At 37.5% G+C, this 20,760-nt stretch overlaps 1 protein-coding gene and 1 long non-coding RNA gene across 5 annotated transcripts in view; one reads left to right on the top strand and one right to left on the bottom strand.

Annotated features, from left to right (window-relative positions):
- The window catches only part of LOC105495028 (Fas associated factor 1), a 504,146-nt gene that overhangs the window by 94,607 nt on the left and 388,779 nt on the right, over positions 1–20,760 (bottom strand). The window lies entirely within an intron of this gene.
- On the top strand, positions 64–16,074 carry LOC139362348 (uncharacterized). Its single transcript, XR_011621106.1, has 3 exons — positions 64–1,094; positions 6,997–7,082; positions 14,960–16,074. It is a non-coding gene; the product is annotated as an uncharacterized lncRNA (long non-coding RNA).

Below are 20,760 nucleotides of genomic sequence, written 5' to 3'. Positions count from 1 at the left end.
GGCTGACAGCATAGGATTCTTCGTCTTTTTTTTTTTTTTTTTTTTTTTTTTGAGATAGAGTCTCTCTCTGTCGCCCAGGCTGGAGTGCAGTGTTGTGATCTCAGCTCACTGAAACCCCTGCCTCCTAGGTTCAAGCATTTTCTGCCTCAGCCTCCTGAGTAGCTGTGATTACAAGCTCCCACCACCACACCTGGCTAATTTTTTTTTTTTGTATTTTTAGTAGAGACGGGGTTTCACCATCTTGGCCAGGATGGTCTTGAACTCCTGACCTCATGATCCACCTGCCTTGGTCTCCCAAAGTACTAGGATTACAGGTGTGAGCCACCGTGCCCAGCAGGATTCTTAGTCTTAAACACTACAACACTACCCTTAAACTATGAGAAAAACAAACTAAATTGATTTCAAGAGGATAAAATTTGTTAAATAGAATAATACAGTGTTGTACAAAGACAGACAGACTAGCATCATCCTAAAAAACAGATTTTAGCAACATTTTCATAAGTCTTTAGAATCAAGAACTGTACTTTACAATTATGTTTTCTCCAGTAGTAGCAGGTCGTCTAGTTTCATACTCAGCATGAGATAAAAATAATAATTCTAAGCTTTTGACCAAAAAAAGCTCTAAGATATTAGCATACTGAAGTCTAGCATTAGTATTCTTAACACGATCTGGAATAAATGAAAAAACTGATAAAGCTTTTCTCTTCTATTAGAGGACTGTTTGAAATTAGCATTTCTTTCAAGAGAAAAGGGTAGCTTATGATATGTTTTCAGATCTGATGGTAAAAAGTAAATGTCATAATAATAATGAATTATGAAAGACCAAATGCAAATATAGAATGCTTTAATAAGATCCAATTTAATAAAGTCTGTAAAAATAATGGACTTTTAATAACACAGGTCACAAAAGGCAAAACAGTGGAAATTCTGGGGACTAGCCACTGGTACTGGCTTATTAATTCTTAATTATGTTCATGAAAGGCAACTTAAATCGTGTGTTTTCTTATGCCTTATGATAATATTTTAGGTAACAACTCCTCTGAAATGTATGTTCTAGCTGATGAGCAAAGTCCTGTCATCACATGCATTAGAAGGTAAATCTATTTGAAAAGACAAACGGCATCAAAATGTCATGCGTTCAGACTCATTTGATATCCAAATTCAAAACAGAATCAAACCTCTTAATTTTTAAAGCCAATACATTTTCTCTCTACAGAAATTCATCTCAGAAATTTAGACTGAATCTTCCATAAAAATCTGTGCTTTGACTATAGAAAGTAGGTGCTGTTAAGGGCAACTAGAACTGTGGGCAAGAGTGTTAAGTTAGCACCATTGCAATAAGTTCATTGGAAGGCAGGTTTAAATACACACTTAGAAGAGCAATAACCAGACCTCATGGCAATTTCAGTGCCACCATGAAAATTCAAATTCTCACATTCCACAACTATGATGGGATAAAAGGTGCTCAAGCAGCCTAACCTTCTATGCCAAATTTCACACCCATATAGCTTAACTCATCGATGGGGATGTACAGATCATGAGACTAGAAAATTAGGATATTGTTGTGCTTTTTTTCTAAAATATTTTAAGTCAGTTTTGACTCTGACCTGATCATTGGCAACCTCTAAAATAAAAGATGTCAAAAAAAAAAAAAAAAGTTGGAACATCATTTCCCACAAAAGGGAGTAAGTCCTTGTTGCTTTCACATTGATTGGATTAATTAAGCAGATATAACAAATTACCTGTCCATAAGTGCTATTAAGTACTAGCTAAACAGGATACCTACCAAAAAGAAAAAAAAAAAAAAAAAAAAAGAAAGAAAGAAAGGAAAGGGGGAGAGAGAGAGATAGAAATAAAAGGGAAAAGCAGGCAAGTTTAGTGATTTTAAGAATTCCATCTCAAGATAATTTTGCCTGGAAATTGCGTACTTCCCATATTCTTTTTGTGAAAATGAGCAAGAAGATAAAATAATTATGAAAATACAGTTATCTTATTGGGTATAAAATATTATATAACAAAACTTTCACCACTATACAAAGCACATTTGAGGTGCAGATCTCGACGCACACAGCCATTCAATAAATTATAAAAAAACAACAACAAAGTGATCAATTTTCTACAAGTTATCGGAAAATCACTCTAATTTTTTGGAAGTAGTTGGGAGATACACAGGGATCACACAGCCAGCTGCACTTTATGGTAGCCTTAACCAACAATTTATTCTAATCAAAGAGAGACTTAAAATTTTAATTAATCTGATCAATCTTCCCAAAATATGAATTATGTTTGAGATTTTCAAATTGCAATCATCAAGAGCCTGTGGGGCCAATGGACAGTATGAAATTGTAAAAATTCCTACTTGTCAGTTCATTCCGTTATAATTAACAAGAAGGTGGTACTTCACAGCACAGATGTCAAATCTTTTTCATGGCTAGGAGACTCTGCTTCTCCCTGCCAAGATCATTCATGCACAGGGCTACCATTCATAACACACTACCAGCAGCAAAAAATTCAGTTCACAACATTAGAAGGAAAATGGACGGGGGAAAAACCAGTCATTTTAAGAGAAAATGTGTGGTTCTCATAATTGTGGTATTTTCTTCCTTTTGAAGAGATAAAAGTGTACCAGTGCATCCAGTGGCAGGGCCAAAGCTGTCAACCAACTGCACATGGCATTCATCAGAGTTAGAAGTCATGAAGGGATAAATGGTTTCCACAAGTAAATTCCTGCAATCTCAAACCCAAAGTGGGGAAGCAAGGGCAAACCATTCTATAACAAAGGGAAATGGCTCTGTTTTTAAATAATAAAATTTCTGAATAAATCAAACAGCCTACCCATCATATAACATTTGAGGACAGGACTAACAAGTTGCCAAATCAACCCAAGGCCAAATGCTAAAATTACAAATTTGAAAAGACAACGAATAAAGGAATGATACAAGGGAAGAAGGAAGAGAAGGAAGAAGGAACGGTTGAGGCAATGAGTGAAACGAAATAGTTAATCATAAGTCAGATATACTTTTATATTTTCCAGTTCTTGCTATTAGAAAACTGGTAAGATAAGACAAAATGGTTTTAATTTAAAGTTTGGAGAGAAATATAAACAGAATATCTGATGGTTAGCATATATTAATCACTTGTAAAATTTTTCATTGCTGAAGCATAGATATTTCTATCTTGTTAATGGAAACCAGGATTACTAATAAATCAGATATGGCAAAAAGTAATCTTGTTTAAATTCAAAACAGGGTATTGTTTAATTTCTTTCAACTTAAGTCATAATTACCTAAGTCACTGACTTTTACCAAGCTGTACTGTAACATAAAATATATGTTAAATGGAACCTAGCAATTCAGGGGAAGGGAGGTGAAATTCCACAAATGCTCACTGCCTACCTACCATATACCAGGTGCTGTAAAAGGAAGAATATTTGATAAAAATTAGAAGGCACAAAACTGTCAACTACTCTATTTAAGGGTTCCTGATTACTACATTTCAGTGTGATTCCCATGAGTTTAAAGGAGCCTCAGGTATAAAGTGGGAATAACACTTACCTTTAAAACACTTGTCTTCTTGTAAGGACAAAATAAGATACAGAAAACACTTGGACTTGTGCCTAAAATATGGTAGGCCCTTAAAATTGGTCGCTATTTTACTATTATTAAATGCATAATAATATTTAACACTTTTATCATCATTTCTTTTAGGATTAAAAATGACAGTTTATACCTACAGGCCAGCACTAAGAGACTTTATTTTGCACAGGAAGATATGGTAGCAAAGATTTGTTGACTAAACAAACACTGTCACTGTTTTTTTTCATTCAGAAAATGAATGGGCAGGTATCAATATTTAGAAAATAAGACATTATAGATGCTACATTTGTGCAATACCACAAAATTTTAAACATTTACAACTGGATACAAAACTAAAATCACTATTTCCTTTTAAATACATTTATATTTAATCATAACATGGCGAAAGGTCAAGGGGGAAGTGGACCCATGTGGAAAGGACATCCTCCTTTTATAACAACTTGCTCTCCTGGGAAGAAACCCATTCCTGGGATTACTAAACTAGCTTAATGAGAACAAGAGGGAGAACCCACTACCATGAGAACAGCCAAGGACATGGTGGGTCCATGACCCAGACATCTCCCATTAGGCTCCACCTCTTAAAGGTTGCACCTCCCAACATTTCCACACTAGGAATTAAGGTTCCCATATGAGTTTTGGTGGGGACACTCAAACCATTGCATAGTCCCAAATCTTTGGTTTAAACTAAACTAAGTTAGGAAAACAGAGTGTATGACTAAGCTAGGGGAAACTAAAGGTGACGGTCGTGATCCTCAACCTTTAGTGGCCTATAAATCACCTAGGGAATTTACTTAAAAGGCAAGTTCCTCAGCCCCATTCCCCCAGAGAAGGTGATTCAACAGATTTGGGGTAAGGTTCAGGAAACAAAATAGGTCTCCAACCCCACCCCAGGTAATTTTGATACAAGTGATTAATGGCCACACTTTGAGACACATTGCTTTCTGGACACAGGACTTTCTTTGTAAGACTTTAATCTGTCTCTCAAGGCAGTTCTTAAAAGAAGTCATCATAAAAATGTTTTGGGTAATGATAGCTTCACTGGACCAAGGGTCTAGTCTCCTGAGGCAACCACTTTAAAAATATTCATTCCCACTCGCTTCATTTGTATGGGTAAACTCCAATCTGATCTGAAAAAATACTAATAAATACCTCAACAGTCTGTGAGCTCCATGTGATGGAGGGAAAACAAAGCAGGGAAGGGGAAGTTGTAATATAAAATAGAGTGGTCAGGGAAAGTCTCAACGAAACGCTGACATTTGATCAGACTCTAAAGAGGTGAAGGAGGAAATGAAATATTTATCTCAGGGAAGAGAATTTCAGGTGTAGAGAATGGCAAATAAAAGACCTTGAAGTCGGAAAGTATCTAGCATATTTGAAAGGTAACAAGGAGGTTACTATGGCTGGAGCAGAGTGAAACATAAAAGACAAAAATTGATGAGTTTTACTAAACTTACATGGTAAAACACACACACATCCACCACAGAAAAAAACAAAAACAAAAACACCATAACTAGGCCAAAAGATAAATAACAAATGGGGAAATTTTCTGAATTCCAAACCACAAAAAAGCAGCTCATTTACTCATTATATATAAAATTCTTACAAACTAGTAAGTAAAAGATAAAAAATATATAAAGAAAGTTTCTAGAAATGGACACAGTAATAGCACATAAGTACGTTAAAAAGATATGCAAAATTACACATAATGAATTTGCTCCTAATAGCTACATATATATATTCGAGATGGAGATGGAGTCTTGCTCTGTCACCCAGGCTGGAGGGTAGTGACGCCATCTTGGCTTACTGCAACCTCTGCCTCCCGAGTGATTCTCCTGCCTCAGCCTCCCAAGTAGCTGAGATTATAGGCACATGCCACCATGCCTGGCTAATTTTTGTATTTTTAGTAGAGATGGGGTTTCACCATGTTGGCCAGGCTGGTCTTGAACTCCTGATCTCAAGTGATCCACCCGCCTCAGCCTCCCAAATTGCTGGGATTATACAGGTGTGAGCCACCATGACTGCCTAAAGCTATATTTAAAAAAAAGAAAAAAGAAAAAAAAATTTTTTTCACCTGTCAGATTAGTAAAGAAAAAAAAAACAAAACTGGCTTTGGCAAGGTTACAGTAAAACCAGGAAAAAGCCACTACTATACACTGTTAGTATAAGTGAAATTGATACAATTCCTTCATGGGAAATTTGCCAATTAAAATTATAAATGCATACATACTCTTAACTAAGCATTTAGTCTATAGATGTATTTTCATGTGGAAATCACCTATGTACACAGTTACTGGATGTTTGTAACAGAATACTGGGTGTAATCCATCAATAATTGGATGCAGTAGCTCACACCAGTAATCCCAGCACTGTGGGAGGCCAAGGTGGGGGGAGGAAATTGCTTAAGCCCAGGAGCTGAAGACCAACCTGGATAACAAAGCGAGACCTGCCTCTACAAAAAATAAAAAAATCAGCTGGCATGGTGGCATATGCCTATAGTCCCAGCTACTTGGGAGGCTAGGGCAGAAGGATCGCTTGAGGCCAGGAGTTTGAGGTTACAGTGAGCCATGATCATGTCACTGCCCTCCAGCCTGGGCAACAGAGTGAGACGCTGTGTCTAAATCAATCAATCTTGGTTAAATAAAATTACAGTATATTATGGAATTTAAAGAGATACTATGTAGCCATTAAATAGATTTCTTTATTAACTGATATGGAATATCTTTATGAAGTAATGTTAGTGATAAAAGGAAGGTATTAAATTGTGTTTACCATTTGTGTAAAACTGGGGAAAAATAAATATATATTAATTTGGTTTCTTTTTTTTTTTTTTTTTTTTTGTGAGACAGTCTCGCTCTGTCGCCCAGGCTGGAGTACAGTGGTGCAATCGTGGCTCACTGCAACCTTCGCCTCCTGGGTTCAAAAGATTCTCCTGCCTCAGCTACCTGCGTAGCTGGGATTACAGGCACGCGCAACCACATCTGGCTAATTTTTGTATTTTTAGTAGAGACGGGGTTTCACCATGTTAGTCAGGTTGGTCTTGAACTCCTGACCTTGTGATCCGCCTCCCTCAGCCTCCCAAAGTGCTGAGATTACAGGCGTGAGCCACTGAGCCCGGCCATTAATTTGTTTATATACAAAATAAACCTCTGGATGGATAAACAAGGACATTGCCTCTGGTGAGGGTCACATAGATACGGGGTTAAGAAGGAGACTTTTTACTAGATACCTTTTTATGCTTTTGAATTTTGATTAATGTGAATGTGTTAGCCAATCATAAAACTGGTAAAAGAGCAAGTCCCTTACATGAAGAAAAACTGCATGTAATCCCAAACCTTTAACATTGTTAATCACATTTTTCTATTTTATATGAGTTTTCTGTTCAAATCTATCTTTTTTGCAGTGGTGTGATCTTGGCTCACTGCAACCTCTGCCTTGCGGGCTCAAGTGATCCTCCTACCTCAGCCTTTGAAGTAGCTGGGACTACAGGTAAGCGCCACCATGCCCAGATAATTTTTGTATTTTTTTTGTAGAGATGGGTTTCACTGCATTGCCCAGACTCGTCTTGAACTCATGGGCTCAAGCAATCCACTGGCCTCAGCCTCCCAAAGTGCTGGCATTACAGGCATGAGCCACTACACCCCGACCTCAAATTTTTTTCTAAATGGACAGTATAATGCCTCGCCATGCAAATGCACATATTGTATGCATGTTGGAGAACACAAACCAAAGGTAATTTTAAGAAAACACAGGATGAGATTTTGGGAGAATGTAACTTAAAAAAGCATATCTCATCTGCCTGAGGCTTCCTGTAATAGTAAACTGTTAAATTATCTCAATAGATTAGTAGACTTTTAAAAAGCCATGTAATTTTTTTTTTTTTTTTTTTTCTTTTTGAGATGGAGTTTTGCTCTTGTTGCCCAGGCTGTAGTGCAATGTTGTGATCTCGGCTCACCTCAACCTCCACCTTCCAGGTTTAAGTGATTCTTCCGCCTCAGCCTCCCGAGTAGCTGGGATTACAGGCATGTGCCACCACGCCCGGCTAATTTTGTATTTTTAGTAGAGACAGAGTTTGTCCATGTTGGTCAGACTGGTCTCGAACTCCTGACCTCAGGTGATCCGCATGCCTCAGCCTCCCAAAGTGCTGGGATTACAGGTGTAAGCCACCGAGCCCAGCAAAAGCCATGTAATTTCTTAATCTTTCTCTTTGTTTCCATCTATAAATCACTCAAATGCAAAAGACTTTGAGGCACTGAAAGTTTAATAACAATGTATAGCTAATCTATAGGAGACTAATTTATCCTAATTTTTTTGAGGAACAACAATCATAAATAATAATTGGCTTTTTCTTACCACTAAGAACATAAACATTTATTTTAAGAACTTGAAAATTTCTTAATAAAAAGGGTATTTACTTTTTCTCAAGTGTTGATCCTAGACTCTTAGGAGGGATAATAGAGAACATCTAATTCAATCTCTTACCAAATGTAGAAATTTCTTCTGTAGTAATGTAAAGAAAAGATTCATTTTCCAGGGCGTGAATAAGAGAGCCAATTTATGTTTAATGCCATATAACATTTCTTCTGTGTTTTGTCTTTTATCAATAAATAAATATTTGTGAGGGCCCACCAAATACATGATGAGATAAGACATGGTTTTTGTCTTTAAATCAAGGCCTCCAAACAGTAAATGTAATCTAGTATATTACTGGGGTCTAGATTTAGTGGTTCAGATGAAGTGCTGGGGAAAATCAGAAAAAGGAATGGGTGCTTAGAAGTCAGGGAGAACTTGATGATGTACTGTGCAACTCCTAGGACGGCTAGTAGAACAACCATCACTTACTCACCTCTGCATTCCTAGCACCTACTATATTTGTTGCATGAAGGGGCCAATTCATGCTTCAATAACCTTTATCTTCACTATGACAATGTTGATTGTACAATCTTCCTTTTTCTCTTCCAACTACTTTTGAAATCAGTTTAATTCAAAGATAGTCAGTGTGAATAATTAAGTTTCAGGGCCCTTTTCACTGTGTTTCCACCTCACAGGTCACTTGAACCCTCAAAATAAGCAGGTATTGGTCCACAAGTATATGATTCTAAACTTACTGTCTGATTTTTAGCAAAGTGCACTTTTTATATAATTTCATCCTGTCTCCACCCACTGACTGAAAATGTGACTTAGAAAAGGTGTAAAATATCCAAATATTAATATATTAGAGAAATTAGGAATTACTGCAAGCAGCACAGTATTGTGGGAAGAACAAAGACTATGGAGTTGAACAAATCTGATTTTGTAAATTAGCTGTTTCTTTGGATAATTTAAGGGCCTCAGCTTTCTCATCTATAAAATGAAGATGATACCTACTCTTGGAATTGGTCTGTGGATTAATAAATACTACTACTTTTTCTTTCTTTTTGTGTGCTTCAGAGTCAAAATTGGTTTTTCCACTCCCATCTCTCCAAATTAAGGATATGGTGAAATGTTTCCTAAAATAAGTTACAGCACCAATCTCAGACTCAGATCACTAAACAGGAAGTTATTCTTTACACCATGCTTGCCACTGTATTATACTGCTGCATAACTTCTAGAATATGCACCAACATCATTGTAAGATAATGTCCTATTCAGAGCAGAGATTTAAAGTATATGTATCTCTACTTTAAATCTATCTATATATTTAACATTGTCATGTTCTCTAATTTTTTCTAGCTGCCAAATTTAGAGACTTTGTTTTTGTTTTCGTTTTTGGATTTTTTTAAAGGGATGGGGTCTCACTCTGTTGCCCAGGCTGGAGTGCAGTGGCATGATCATAGCTCACTGAAGGCTTGAACTCCTGGGCTCAAGTGATCCTTCTGCTTCAGCCTCCCGAGTAGCTGGGACTACTACAGGCATGCACCACCGTGCCCAGCTAAGTTTTAAAAAAACAAAATTTAAGGCTGGGCATGGTGGCTCACGACTGTAATCCCAGGACTTTGGGAGGCTGATGTGGGCGGATCACGAGGTCAATTCAAGACCAGCCTGGCCAACACCGTGAAACCCCATCTCTACTAAAAATACATAAAGTAGCCGGGCAGGATGGTGGGCGCCTGTAATCCCACTTACTCGGGAGGCTGAGACAGGAGAATTGCTTGAACCGGGGAGGTGGGGGTTACAGTGAGCTGAGATCCCACTATTGCACTTTAGCCTGGGTGACAAAGCGAGACTCCATCTCAAAATAAATAAATAAATAAAAATAAAAATAAGAGACACAGTCTTGTTATATTGCCCAGCCTGGTCACAAACTCCTGGGTTCAATGGATCCTTTTAAGTAACTGGGATTATAGGCATGAGCCACTGCGCCCAGCCAAATTTGGACACTTCATGATTTTATCATTATATAAAATGTTTCAGCATCATTTATTTCATCGTTGGTTGGTTTCTCTTGGAACCTTGACATTTACACATAATGTCCTTATGTATTTGAAAACAACTATCACCCTAGTGGATATAAAAATGTGGGAGTGCATGGCTGGGCGCCGTGGCTCACGCCTGTAATCCCAGCACTTTGGGAGGCCAAGGCGGGCGGATCATGAGGTCAGGAGATCAAGACCATTCTGGCTAACGCAGTGAAACCCCGTCTTTACTAAAAATACAAAAAAATTAGCCGGTCGTGGTGGCAGGCGCCTGTAGTCCCAGCCACTTGGGAGTCTGAGGCAGGAGAACGGCGTGAACCCGGGAGGCGGAGCCTGCAGTGAGTCGAGATCCGCCACTGCACTCCAGCCTGGGCGACTGAGCGAGACTCCGGCTCAAAAAAAAAAAAAAAAAAAAATGTAGGAGTGCTTCAGTTGCAATCTCACCCACAGGAGGAAAGTCTTTAACAGATAAGTGACCAGGAAAACAGAATATTGGCATCTTAGTCACTCATCAAAGCTTTCAAGCAAGAGCTGATTGTAACCGAGCATTTATTATGGCTCACTTGAGACAGCTGATGTTTAACACAAGAGTTGAATAGACAGGTTGACTGTGTAGGCTTTTCCTCTAAACTTTATATCTGTTATGAGTTAGGTAATCAAAAAGGAGTATTTAAGGATCACATCACCTAAACTCCCTAAAGAATTATCATTACTGAAAAAAAGATTAAATACAAAGCTCTCTGCTTTTACAGGGGATTTATATTTTAAAAATCTATTTAAAATAATCTGTCTTCTGCAAAACAACATAAGTTCATTGTCTATTACTTTTCCTATGGACTCTCAAATAAAATCATGCAACAAAATTCTCCCTTGACTTCAGTGTCAGGAAATCTTGAGAAGAACTATTATGATTCCATATGTCATATGAGAACTGTAAATGATAAAATGTAAATGCTCTCAGGTGTATGATCTGGCACATAAGAGAAATACAATATATATATATGGAATGGACAGATGAAAAACTGATTATACGCCTATGACATTTCCTTTCTCTCCTTTACCTACTGGAATTCTAGAGCTAAACTTCAACTCAGGTTCTTATAAATATATCTATTTGCTACTTTTAACTGGTTTACATCTAATTTTATTTTTTATTTTCCTATTTTATATTGTATGTACAGAGATTATGAGATTATGTATAGAGATTGTATCAATTTTTTAAAGGAAGCAAACTGTAAATGCTAAATGGAAAAAAACCCCAGACATATATACAGAGAGAATATAAGAGGAGCAAGAATTTTCCCAATTCAAGCACACTATATGGCACACAGTAATGGTACACAGTTTAATGGTATATAGTACACAGTATATGGTACACATATGGTACACATCTTAATAAATACTTTTTTGGATAAAGAAATGAATAGATGGTAGAATGAATGAGACAGTAAAAAGCTAAAATGAATGATAATGAAATAACTATCATGAGGAATCTGTGTCCTTAAAAACATGTAAATACCATGATTTTAAAATGTATAAACCAGTAAACTTGCTCACAGTACCCTATACAACTTTAAAAATTCACTTAGAAAGATGGTTTATGAATAATTAGAATACAGTAGTGATGAACGGCAGGCAGCACAGGCCATTAGGAACACACTATTCCCAAAACTAACTGAGAGTTTCCTAGACTGAGAATGCACCAGCATTCCATAAGTTCTGACTATCTGGATTTCAGTAAGGCATATAAAAGGTGTTCCAAAAGATCCTTTAGATAAGATTTAGAAATACAGGATAAGGTAGATAAGTTCATTTGTCATCAGGAAATTGAATCTATAGAATGCTACCAAATTGAGACTAGTCTCAAATAGTTTACTAGCTGGCTTTGTCCTGTTAACATTTTCATAAATATCTGAGACAAATAAAATATTTACATGTAGATAAATGCACTGAGCACTTACTCTGTACCAGACTTTAAAATCAATCATCCCATTTAATTCTAATAACTCTCTGAGGAATGTAGTTTTATTTCCATTTCATGGTATGACAACTGCAGGCCAGGTGCGGTGGCTCATGCTCGTAATCCCAGCACTTTGGGTTGCCAATGTGGGCGGATCACCTGAGGTCAGGAGTTTGAGACCAGCCTGGCCAACATGGTGAAACCCCGTCTCTACTAAAAATACAAAAAAATTAGCCAGGCATGGTAGCGTGAGTTTGTAGTTCCAGCTACTCAGGAAGCTGAGGCAGGAGAATCACTTGAACCTGGGAGGTGGAGGTTGCAGTGAGCTGAGATTGTGCCACTGCAGTCCAGATCGGGCAACAGAGTGAGACTCTGTTTCAAAACAACAACAACAACAACAACAAAACAAACAAACAAAAAACTATAGCTAGAGGGTTTAAGCAACTCACCCACAGTCATTATGGTGGCCTAGTGGCATAACTACAATTCCAATCCTGGTCTGAATAAATCCAAAGCTCATCTATATTCTTAATCATCATGATGTTCTAAATTCTTATAACATAAACAAATAATTATTTAGCATTTTAATAAGAAACAAAAGTGGAAAAGATTGATATAACTCTTATCCTTATAAAGCTTATATTCATTGGAAGAAATATAAAACAAATTTTAAAGTAAGCAAAAGTAATGGCTTATTATGGAAAGTTCTAGGAGGGTGCTATGAAAAAGAATGATGGTGAAGCCTTCTCTAGAAAGGTTAATCAGACCTTTCTGAAGGATATATAGACAGGACAGAAAAATGGGCTAATTTCTGTCTTTCTGATAACTTCTTTTATTCTCAAGCAACTAGTGGGGGAAGCTGGGAAGGGGAGGTAGAGAGGGAAATGATATATGTGGGGAATGAAGAGTAGTAAGAACTAGATATCTCATTCAGGCAAAGAAAACTAACTAGAGAATCCCAAATCCCAGTAGGCTTGCCCAGCATTATTGTGTGCTTATGTGAAGCTTGTGTTTATTTAAAAGAGAAAAAGAAAAAGGAGAAGAGAAGAGAAAAGACAGTGTGACTTTCTCTAGCTGTGTTCAACTGCAATACGGAAGGTGAACAGGTGGGTCCAACAAAATGAGTGTAACAAACAGTTTAAAGTATCACAAGGAAATTATAATGATGAACCTCAAAGTCTAAATAGGATGAGGAATATGAAAATTGGATATAGGAAAGCACAGATGGGATGTGAGAAAGATCAACAGATTGGAAGGCATGAGGAGATAAAAAAAGTCTTTAGGACCAGTGATACTTGAACAAATAAATAGGAGTGGTAGGAAGTGGTGATCAGAGCCAGATGTTTGAAATCAAAATATATGAGGTGATATAGTTTCTATTAGTGACTCATCTAAATGTAAATACAAGGAAGAAGAAAAATTTTCTGGAGAACATGTCTAGGAACCGAGAGGATTATCAAGAATGATGACAGGAGTATAGATGATAAGGACTTAAGACTCATTTATGGGTGATAAAACTTGTGAAGGTCAACAGACAGAATCTGAACCCCAAACAATCTTGTCAATCAACTGCATTAGTAAAGAATGGCAGAAATCTGGTTTAGCATCAACTCAAGTTGGAAAACAACAATGGGGTTTTAGTTGATTCCCTGAGTTCAACAGAAGCCCACAATAAAATTTCAGAATAGAACTGTGCATAGCACCAGACAAACCTCCTCTAGAGCACTATGCTTGATCCTGGCACCTTCAGAAGGGGCTGAGCCTAGACACACTATCGTATGAAGAACAGTGAAAAGAACTAATTATATTTGGTAGGAAGAGGCAGGGAAAATAGGACTAATGAGAGCTAGGGTTACATTGATAAGAGGCTGTTATAACGCAATAGAGAAGTTAGGCTTATATCAGGTAACTGCAAAACCAGAACCAAAAAGGATAAAGTTGTAGAAGTTCTCTATAGAAGAAGCATTTTAGTAAAGACATTTCCAGTTTTTAGAGCAGCTAAAAAAAAAAAAAAAAAAAAAAAAAAAAGCTATCTTTTGAAGCTTTCATTTCCTTGTCTTGGCAATATTTAAGCACAGGCTGGAGCAACATCAGCTAAGCATGTTATAGAAAAAAAGGCCTGAGTGGCCACAAGTTGTACTGCTAAGGACATGTCTAAACCCTAACGCTAAGATTGGGTGAATTTCACGTTTATTTGTTCCTTGACCAAAAGGTCCATGGACTTCCGTTATACCTCCTGCAGGACTTGGCACACTAGATGGTTATCTAATACATTTCTGTTGCTGAATCATTCAGCATGGCAAGATCATGGGAAAAAAAACATTACGTGGTAGAAAAGCACAGGTAGCATTGAGATTCATATCTGGTATAGCCATTGCAGTGACCTCACAGAACCTCTCTGAGACACAGTTTCCTCATATGTGAGATGGGATCTTGCTATTTACCCTGCAGAATTGTGGAAAAGATTAAATTATATATATATATATATATGTATAGAGAGAGAGAGAGAGAGAGAGAGACAGAGAGAGAGAGTTAAATTCACACATTTATATAGTGTCTGACAATATAATTAATTAAGAAGGTACTTAATTAATTGTTGTAGTTGTCATTATGTAGTTTGGATTTTTAAAAAGCAGTACGATAGTCTTGCTTTTAGCTACTGATAAACTTTTAACAGATATTCCTTGTTACAAAACGAAAGAGGTAGAAAATTACTGTCGTCTTCTTCACTACACCTCACTAAAATCACTCTGATCAGATTATCACAAACTGGTAAGGGTAGCATGCTTATGCTATAATCTGATATATTATATCGAACTTCACCAAAATTTATTTTTCAAATGAACCCTTGCTTACCTCACATTTTTCTACTGAAAACAATTGTATCCAAGTCAGAATATTACAGACAAAGGTCTCAGGTCAAATAGGTGAGTCACCCTCTTTTATGGATGAAAAAGATCTGGAAATGTTACACTACTTGTCTAATATCATCTTGTTTTTCATATTTCCAGCCTGACTGAGCCTTACTTCTTAATTGCTCTACATTCTATGATGACTGACATCTGTCTGTCTGCATAAACAATGAGAAAACAGTTGTATTGAAAATTGTACTTTCTATGAGCCCAGGAGACCAGCCTGAGCAACATGGTGAAACCTGTCTCTACAAAAAATAAAAAAAAATAAAATACTAGTACAAAACGAATTAGCTAGGTATGGTGGCATGAGCCTGTAGTCTCAGCTACTTCAGTCAGGAGGCTGAAGTGAGAGGATCACTTGAGCCCAGGTGGTCGAGGTTGCAGTGAGTCGAGATTGTGCCACTGCACTCCAGCACGGGTGACAGACTGAGACACACACACACACACCCCAGGACCCTGACACACACACATGCTCCAAAATAAAACCCAAAAGTTTCTAAAAAGCTTCTGCATAGCAAAAGAATGGGAGAAAATACATCTGACAAAGGATTATTATCAAGAATCTACAAGGAACTCAAACAAGTCATTCAGAAAAAAAAATCCCATTAAAAAGTGGAGAAACAACATGAACAGACATTTTTCAAAAGAAGATATACAAATGGCCAATAAACATGAAATAATGCTCAATATCCCTAATCATAGGGAAATGCAAATTAAAACCACAAGATACCACCTTACACCAGTCAGAACAGCCATTATTAAAAAGTCAAAGAATAACAGATGTTGACACAGATGCAGTGAAAAGGAACTCTCATACACTGTTGGTGGGAATGTAAATTATGAAAAACAGTATTCAGATTCCTCTAAGAACTAAAAGTAGATCTACCATTCGATCCAGCGATCCCACTACTGAGTACCCAAAGGAAAAAAAGGTCATATCAAAAAGATACCTGCATGCATATGTTTATTGCAGCACAATTCACAATGGTTAAGATATGGAACCAACCTAAGTACCCATTAACCAATGACTGGATAAAGAAAATGTGGTAATGGCCGGGCGCGGTGGCTCACACCTGTAATCCCAGTACTTTGGGAGGCCGAGGTGAGCGGATCACGAGGTCAGGAGATGAAGACCATGGTGAAAACCCGTCTCCAAAAAAATACAAAAAATTAGCCGGGCGTGGTGGTGGGCGCCTGTAGTCCCAGCTACTCGGGAGGCTGAGGCAGGAGAATGGCATGAACCCAGGAGGCGGAGCTTGCAGTGAGCCGAGATTGCACCACTGCACTCCAGCCTGGGCGACACAGCGAGACTTCATCTCAAAAAAAAAAAAAAAAAAAAAGTGGTATGTATACGTATGGTATGTGTATAGATACATGGTGTGTGTATATATATGGTATGTGTATATATTATATATACTGTGTGTGTGTGTGTATATATATAGTGTGTGTATATATAATGGAATACAACTCAGCTATAAAACAAGAATAAGGTCTTCTGCAACAACTTGGATGAAACTGGAGGTCATCATGTTCTCACTTACAAGTGGAAGCTAACTATGGTTATGCAGGGGCCTATAGAGAGGTATAATGGACACTGAAGACTCAGATGGGGGAAAGTAGGAAGGAGGTAAGGAATGAAAAATTACCTATTGGGTACAATGTACATTATTTGAAAGACAGGTATACTAAAAACCCAGATTTCAACACTATACAATTCATCCATGTGACTAAAAACCACTTGTACCCCTAAATCTATTGAAATTTAAAAAGAAAATTGGTCAGGCACAGTGGCTTATACCTGTAATCTCAGCACTTTGGGAGGCGGAGGTGAACAGATTGCATGAGCTCAGGAATTTGAGACCAGCCTTGGCAAGATGATGAGACCCTATCTCTACAAAAATATACAAAAATTAGCTGGATGTGGTGGTGTGCACCTGTAGTCCTGGCTACTTGGGAGGCTGAGGTGGGAGGACTGCTTGAGCCTAGCAGGTTGAGGCTGCAGTAAGCTGAGACTGTGCCACTGCATTCCAGCCTAGGCACCAGAGCAAGACCCCTGTCTCAAAAATAAAATAAAATAAAATAATAAAATAAAATAAAATAGAAAATCAGTTTTCTTTAAGAACAGCAACTGACACATTTTAATGTATACAGGTCTGCTTCAAGAACTAACAAGTTAATACATAGCTTTCCTAACAGCCACATAATAAAATGTGTTGCTGAGACGGTAAATTATTTGAGACTGCTCAGAGAATCCAGTAGCTCATTTATTACTGGGACTGGGCAATGTAATTTCTCAGATTTGAGGTACGGCAATCAAGGCTTTTTTATTTTTCACATGACCTTGCCTCATTCCTTCCTTAGCTGAGATATGTAGAAAAGTATTTGCTGAAAAGGACTTTCTTGGTGCTGATCATGTATTGAGGGGAAAAAAAGCACATGAAGGCAATCTATTTAGGATTCTTAAACTGTTGCTGTAGCTACAGACTGAGTTAGTCAACAGTAGATAAACTGTCAAATGGCTTTTAAAAAGTCTTTATAGTTAACTCTGTTCTGAATAATACAAAACTATCTGTCACTCCTCTACTACCATAATGCTATTAAGTACAAAGACACAAACATATTCTTGAGGAAAGGACACGAAATCCATTCTTTAATAATTACCTGAACACATCAGAAACAGGATTCCACCCTACTCTCCAATTCCAGACTAACAGAAACTTTCCTTTTTTTGGTGGTATATTTGGCAGATTAGAACATTAAGATTTTTGGGCTTTAAAATATCTTTTGGCATCTATGTAGACTGACAAGCAAACACTGTAAAATATGTCAGAGGAACCAAATTACTTATGTGGTTTTATGTTACTGAACTAACATGTTTCTTTTATAATTTCTCTGACTGTTTTACTATCAGTATTTATAGAAGAGGAGAAATGTGCTATGAATTTCAATGGCATAGGGGATATGATTTAGTAAAAAGTCTACTAAAATATCATCAATATAAAAATTATTAATGAGAGCAGTTAAGGAAACAAATCTTTTCAGACCTTTTTAATTTCAGGCAAGAAGAAAAGCAAAATACATGATGGCATATATATAAGATATTTCACTTCATAAATATTCATTCATTCATTCATTCATTCATTCATTCATTCATTCATTCACACACAGGGTCTTGCTCTTTTGCCTAGGCTGGAGTGCAGTGGTGTAGTCTTGGCTCACTGCAACCTCCGCTTCCCAGGCTCAAAAACCCTCCCAAGTAGCTGGGACTATAGGCATGTGCCACCATGCCCGGCTAGTTTTTATATTTTTAGTAGAGACAGGGTTTCACTGCGTTGGCCAGGCTGGTCTTGAACTCCTTGCCTTAAGTGATCCGCCTGCCTCAGTCTCCCAAAGCACTGGGATTACAGGTGTGAGCCGCCGCGCCCAGCCCAAATATCTTATTTTTAGAATAAGATATTTATCTTATTTTTGGAATTTGTTTCGTTAGATTACTCATGTTTTATATCAATATAAAAACTGTATGTTCTAAAATACAAGCATAACCAGCTATTGGGAGTAACTATTTGCATATGACTACACATGAGTACACTGGTGGGGGTGGGGGTACAGGTTACAGAATGGGGAAGGATTCAGCAACAGATCACAAACAGGGAAAGGTCTAGAATTAACCTCAAACTTCATCTTGAGACAGTGATGATTCTTTTAATTCTGTGACTCTCATAATCAAGATACCTAGAATATTCAAAGAATATTCAAAACACAGAGTAATCGGGAGATGACCAAGGAGAACACCAACAGACTTATAAGAAAGATCTAGTGCATGAGAAAAATAGAATTTGACAGAAACTTAAAATGTTATTATTTTGGAATGGCTTGCCAATAATACCACCTTTGTATCTCAGCTTCTGACAACAGTTTTCACAGGCTATTTATTGACAGCTGTATCTGAGTTAAATGCATATTTCCTGAATAGCATTAATTAGATTAGTGCAGAGGAAAATGGGCTTTTTTAAAAAACAAATGCTTTGATTCAAATACAATGCATGTGCAACCAGGCAGTTGTAACTATAGTACTAGGTAGGAGTGTGGGAAGTATCCAAATCAGAGTAAAAAAGGCTCATAAACTGGTAATTTTAAATTATCTCAAAGAACATTTTTAAAAGGATAATCTATTTTGGCCAGGCGAGGTGGCTCATGCCTGTAATCCCAGCACTTTGAGAGGCCGATGCAGGCGGATCACCTGAGGTCAGGGGTTCGAGATCAGCCTGACCAACAAGGTGAAACCCCATCTCTACTAAAAATACAAAAATTAGCCAGGTGTGGTGGCAAGCACCTGTAGTCCCAGCTACTTGGAAGGCTGAGACAGGAGAATTGCTTGAACCCAGGAGGCAGAGTTTGCAGTGAGCCAAGATTATGCCAATGCACTACAGCCTAAGTGACAGAGAGAGCGAGATTCCGTCTCAAAAAAAAAAAAAAAAAAAAAAAAAGGATAATCTGTTTTAAAAAAAGAATGTTGAATGTACTATAAAGAGTTTAGCCATCAACTACATAGAGACTGGCTTGTTCTCAATTGTAAGAGGCCATCACTTTTATCCATTCCCCCTTTCCTTTCCTTTCAGTACTATTAGGAAACTATTCACAAGTGTACCCTTGGACAATGCTGAGCAGTAATTATGACTTGCTGACAAAGAGATATGAACAATTACTGAGCCCATTTTGAAACCCTACACTAATAAAGTCATTAGATGCTGCCCTAGCCATGATCTCTCTAAAAGCTTCTGAAGTTACAAGAACACACAGCATTGTTTGCAGGGACAATTGCTGCTGGCAGAACGCAAACTTTGAGTTAAACCATGCTGCAAATTGATCTTGACATTCTGTTAAGACCGCCACTAAAAATCAAAAGCAGAAGAGAAAAGGAGAAAATGAGTGGGTAGGATGTAATCATGGAACAGGAGGGGGTTCCTCCTCACCTTCTCTCCTCCCTCTTCACAAAACAAACCAGGGAGAAAATGACAAACTCTCCTGGTGTTTTGGAACCTTCATTTTAAAGCATTAATTAAGCCCTTGACCTGGGATATTTAGGATGGAAATACACTTCCTTTAAAAGTACTGGAAGGAAAATGTTGCACAAAGGGAATAAAGAAGTTTAGGGAAAATTATGTGGAAATCTGGCATGAAGGTGCTCCTGAAGTCTTAGTACCCTGACCACAACATGTTCATCTGTTTTATCAGCTACCTCTGTAGAATCCATATTTGTACCTAGGGTAGCAGCTGGAAATTAATACTCCTGTGTCTCCCATGCAGACTCCACACCTGGGCTATATCTGCAGGATCAAATGGAAGTATAGGGTTAGAGTAACATGGTCAGCAAGCCTTCAGCCAGGCATGAACCACTGAGTAGTTTGGAATTAAGGGCAAGCCACTGTGAATATGGCTAATTACTGAGATGGAAAGTACATGTGAAGACAGCTTACTGATAATAAGTGCTTTAAGTCAATTAACTCTTGCCAAAGATTAAGTAATGTGGAAAACTATCACTTGAATATTAAGCCTAACAAGTACCTGTCAGCACAGCAGCGGAAGTTTGCAGTGACCTGAAATACCACACCCAAGGGCATTAAGTTCAAAAGCTAATACTGACAGGCACAGAATTCTGTCTGTGAATATTGGTATTAAATGTGTGTACAAAATTTAATACAATGCTATGTATATTTTATATGCAACCTGTATAACCCAAGCACTACTGGCAACTCCTGCGGAACTGTTTACAACTACTCTGAACACTGCTTAGAAATAGTGTGCAATGCCTGATTTAACACTTAGTAGCATGTACACTGATGTGCAAAACATTTTCATCTCAGGTACTTACATAAGCAATTCATTTTCCAGCACTC

This window comes from Macaca nemestrina, chromosome 1, assembly GCF_043159975.1.
Source record: "Macaca nemestrina isolate mMacNem1 chromosome 1, mMacNem.hap1, whole genome shotgun sequence".
NCBI lineage: Eukaryota > Metazoa > Chordata > Mammalia > Primates > Cercopithecidae > Macaca > Macaca nemestrina.
This window is presented reverse-complemented; position numbering and strand designations above follow the sequence as displayed.